This window comes from Castor canadensis, chromosome 2, assembly GCF_047511655.1.
Source record: "Castor canadensis chromosome 2, mCasCan1.hap1v2, whole genome shotgun sequence".
NCBI classification, from domain to species: domain Eukaryota; kingdom Metazoa; phylum Chordata; class Mammalia; order Rodentia; family Castoridae; genus Castor; species Castor canadensis.
Window position 1 is genome coordinate 156,221,707 of NC_133387.1, and position 5,277 is coordinate 156,226,983.

Here is a 5,277-nt window from a genome sequence, read left to right on the forward strand (position 1 = left end):
TATTTGCATATAACCTATACACATCTCCCCATGTGTTTGAAATCTTCTCTAGATTACATGCAATAATACGTATTACAATGTAAATGCTGTGTAAAGAGTTCTTACAGTATTGACTGGGGGAATAACAACAAAAAATATGTCTTTGTGTATTCACTACAGGTGCAATTTTTTTCCCAAATATGTGTGGTCCAAGGTTGGTTGAATCCAAAGATGAATTCATAGACACAGAAGATCAACTATATTTGACATTGCTTTTTTCGATGTACATATGTTCAACTTTGGTATCATTGCTGTCTTTTCTCTCTTCTTCTTTCCATGAATAGAATCTAAGCAGGCTGATGCTGGTTGGGCACCACACACCTCACTGGGATTTAGAGCTGCTGAGAACATTGGAGGAGCTCCTGAGTATGGAGTATAGCTGTTTTTCTTTCTTTGGACATGAAAAACAAGAGGAGAGACATTCTAACTTCAGGTTCAATAAAATAAAGCAGGTTCTGTCTTCTTAAGGAACTTAGTGTAAAAAAAAAGTATATGGACTACTGGAGTGGTTTAAGTTGTAGAGCGTCTACCTAGCAAGCATGAGGCCCTGAAGAATAACTAACCCCAAAGAATAACTAACAGTGATGAACAACGAGAATCTGTCATCGGATATGGGATCTTTCTGGACAAGAGTAGATATGTCCGCAAACATATTAATGGCCAGTTTTCCTGTGGAAAGATTAATTGTGAAGACTTTGAAGGATCAGTCCTGGGAGTTAGAATGTATTGGATAAATAGAAAATGAGATTATGAGCAAGAAGATAAAATGTTGAGAAGGATTCTCTAGCATAATGCACATAAAAATCTCTGAGGGGAGGATTTTTTTTTGGATCACAAGGTCCTAGCCCCTAACATTCTGATTTGGCACATCTGGAATTGGGCATAGGAATTTGTGAGAGGCTTTCTTCACTTTAAACAATATTCGAGTTTATTAGACAAAAATTGTAAAGTATTATAAAATATTTAACTTTCATTATCTTCAAGGTTTATGTTGTTGCCAAATTTTGCCTATAACTGAACTTTCAAATCTGCTAAAACATACTGAATTGATTCCAGCCTGGATTCTAAGATGCTGATTTCTTCCTGCAAAGTTTTCTTTGCCTCATAACATTTCTTGAGTTTCTTCTTGAGAACGGATAATGAAAACATCTCCAGCTTGATAAGGTGTCATTAAGCAGTCATTGCAAGCATAGGCAGCTATCACCATGAAGAAGGTAGCTGCAGAAAGATGTTAATGTTACTTTTGAAGATCAACAAAAGATAAATCTGCATTGAATATGAGTCAAATCACAGAGCTAAAGGAAGAAATAGAAGTAAAAAAGGAGCAGAAGATTTTGAAAACAAATATTGCTTTAATTGAAATTATAAACAGTTACAAAGAAGTCAAGAAGTACCAGGCAAAGACTAGACAGTAAGTGGGCAAATGAAATGTAACACCAATGAGTACCCGGCAGACATTCCACTAGATATTGCAGTTGTGCTGAACTCCCCTGCGTACTGAGACTCCTAAAATGGAAATATGCTTGATTTTTAACAGTCCCAAGTCTAATCATCATCCAGTGGCAGCTGAAAAATGTTGTTTTAAAGCATTTAATGGAGACAGAGAATAATAAATTTTTCCCATGGGTTTTGATAGAATAATATGCTCTTACTTTGAAATAGCATTTGACTTGGTAGTTATTAAACAGAAAGGAGAAATGTTAAAATCCCATTTTTGAAGAAAATTAACTTGATAAGTAAGCATTTTAAATAAAGGGATGTGGGATATAAGTATAAATCTCTCCACTGTTTCCTGTGTGATTGATTGGTAGAATTGACTCCCTATTAGTAACACATACACTATGGAGAAGAAAACCCTAGGACATACAGGTGTAGTACTTAGCTATTCTCAGCTTGGACAATAAGCATTTCCAGTCATTTCTACAGTTGACAGACTGACAATTGGATTTGTGGAGTGGTGACCCAATTCAGTCAATCAGAGAGTTAAAAAGCACAAACATGTCACAACAGAGGCAAAAATAGGAAACTGACAATATGTGAAATACAATCATGGGAAAAGAAGAACTCTAGGACTGAAGGTGATCATGGGGCACCCCAAATCCAGCACCTTAATTTTGCGGGTGGGGAATGGAGTTACGAACAGATGGAGGTTTGTCTTGACCACATGATGTCCTGGCTGGAACTCACACCTCTCAGCTCTCTGCCCAGTGGTGTAAGGAGTACTTGGCTCATATTGATGGAGTCAGCACAACCTGCTCCAAGGACAAGCGTCCTCTGGGCATCATTACTGCCACCAAAGATGCAGCTGGATAATCACTTGAGTGATTATCTTAAAAAATACCACCTGTTATTTTGTACTGAACTTATAGAAAAACTCTTGTTCTTCTAAACATTTTTTAAATTTAAAAAATTAGTGCAAATTGACAAGTTATAATTGTATATATTTATAGGGTACAAAGTGATGTTATGATAGATGTATATAATGTGGGATGGTTAGATCAATGTATCTAATTAACTAATTACTAATTAATGTATCCATCACTGCAAATACCCTTTTTGTGTTGAGAACATTTGAAATTTACTCTTAACAATTCTGAAATACACAATAGACTATTATTATCTACAATCACTGTTACAGTTTGCATATGAAAAGTCCCACAGGCTCGCATGTTAAATTAGGCCTCTAGATGGTGGTGCTATTTGGGGGAGGTTCTGGAAACTTCAGGAGGTGGGGCCTCTCAGGAGGAAGCAGTTTTCTGGAGTGGGTCCTGTCTCCCTTTCTGTTCCCTACCCACAAAGATGTGTGTAGCCTCTGCCACATGATCCTACCATGATGCTCTGCCTCACTATGGACCCAGAAACCACAGAGCTGGCCATGATGGACTGAACATTCTGAAACCATGGGCCAAAATAAATCTTTCCTTCCTTAAGTTGTTCAGTCAGGTATTTTGGTCACAGAGGCACAAAAGTAACTAGTACATTCAACATCCTGTACAATTTTCCCCAAAACATACATATCACAAATAAATGCTCTTTTTGGAACAACTCTCTATGATTATAAGTCTAAAAATAAAAAATTGGACACATAATGATAAAGTGGGTTTTTCATACCCTGCTTTTATTATTTATTATATCATGAGTAGTCCCAGAGTAGCAGGCTTAATGGCTCACTTTTTCCGGGACAGGGTCTTGCCTATTTTGATTCTTTTTTATATCCCCAGCTTTTAGCACCACACCTGGCACATAGCAGGGCCTTAGTAAATATATGTTGAATGAATTAATTAGTACAATATATCATAGTTCAATTTATCCTTTATGGTGGCACATTGAGATTGATTCCATCTTTTCCACAATTATAAATAATGTTGCAGTGAACATTTCTTGATGAATTTTTGCACCTACTTTTTCTTATTGCCTTATGATAAATTCTAAGAGGCAGAATTAGTAGATCAAAGGCTTTGGATAAATATTGCCAATTGTCCTTCAAAAAAAAATGGTTCCCTTCCCCATCTTCCTGCCAACATTTCTTTCCTTTCCTTTCTTGTCTTTCATTCATTTGTTCCTTTTTTAACAATGAAGATATTTTTCTCTTGGGGACTGTAGTTAGTTCTGGCAAAACATTTTAAAAGCATTCTGCCCATTTTGACTGAATAAAAACAGCTTTAGGACACTTTATGTCTGTGTTATATTAAATTGTACCAGTAATTTATGTAGAGGTGAAAGGTTACTAACGCCACTGCTAAATCATTTATATTCCTTGGACTTGCTCTGCTTTCTAAGTTTAATAAGGGAAAAACATGATTTTTTTTTTCTTTGCTTGGGAGAGAGCAAGTGAGCCAAGATTGGCGGCCTCAGAACCACTGTAGGATGAAGTGACTGTGGGGGTGGAGGGGGGCAGGGTGAAAAGCAGGAGAGTCACAGCCTTGGAGAATGAAAGCGAAGAGAGCAATGGGCTAAATGGTAACAGGCAACAATGCAGGAGGATTTGAAGCAGTGTCAAGGTGGGAAGGAGGGGAAACTCATAAAAATAAAAACAGTGCACATTGAATAAATCAGAAGGGTTGCCTGTATGGGAGGAAGGAAGTCATCCATGGAGGAAAAATATGAGAAGGACTGTGCCCAGACCAGTGATGCTGCTAATGTGTCACAAACTGAGCACTGTAAGTGATCCAAGTGCATTAAAAGACAAGGAAGGGAGGGAGATGAGGGGAGGAAATGAGTACACAAGGAGAAAGGAGGGAGAGAGGGAGGGAAAAAGGAAGAATGTAGGGTCTGCGGCACCCTCTGGCCCCTCATTCTGTCTCTGACTCTGGGTCCATCCATGACTCCCTTACCTCATTTTGGCCTCAATTGTACCACGATGGCGAAGGACTAGACGATTTTCAAAGTTTCAGGCCCATCACATTGTGATTCAAGGCACCAGTGTAAACACAGGTGTAACATTTTTCCTTTGTACCCTGACAAATACAGCTAACAGAAAGCACTGTTTTTAAAATGGGTTTTTATGTAAGAAGTACTTTTTGTGTGGACTTCTATAATATTATAAGCAGATGTGAGTCATTTATTAAATTTACAAACAGCAAAGTCCCATAATGATGGACCTCCCCAGGGTGACCAGTTATTCTTTGGCAGAATTCCAGCAGGAAATTTTCTGGTGTTGGCTGTTCTTCTTTCCTCTTGGAACCATGCAGTATCAGACCATGTCTGAATTATTTAAATATGCCCCAAGTCTGCACTGCATTGTCTAATCATTTCAAAGGACTGTGCATCTATAAGTCATAGCAAATGTCTAAGATCCTGACCAAAAAAATAAAACAAAAAAAATTCAGACACAGATACTCTGGAATATTGAAGGAAAGTAAACAATGGAGAGGAAATAATATTGCATGATGGGACAGGTAGTCATTTAAAAGGTTTGTTAACACAAAATGAGATACTGCAGTTAGGATCTAATGGTAAAGATGTGTGTATGTATGTGTGCCGAATTAGTCTAGCTAAAATGACACAACACTCTCATAAACTCAACAACACAGTGAAGGTATGAGGTCATGTGGGCAGCCAGGGGTTGCTAAAAGCAGTTTCCCTTCATTATAGAAGAGAACAGTGAGGTTTCCTGAAATCTTGACACCCTGTATGCTAATGGATCCTAGACCATCACCGTATGATCAGTTTCATCCTGGTTTTCCTCTAGAAGAGAAGGCAGTTTGAAAATCAGGGGTTTTCTCTGGCTTTAGGAGA

The 5,277-nt window shown here is 37.9% G+C and overlaps 1 pseudogene; it reads right to left on the bottom strand.

Annotated features, from left to right (window-relative positions):
* Nucleotides 1–1,002: 1,002 nt before the first annotated feature.
* Nucleotides 1,003–1,246, bottom strand: LOC109695720 (prefoldin subunit 4 pseudogene; annotated as a pseudogene).
* Between the last annotated feature and the right edge of the window lie 4,031 nt (nt 1,247–5,277).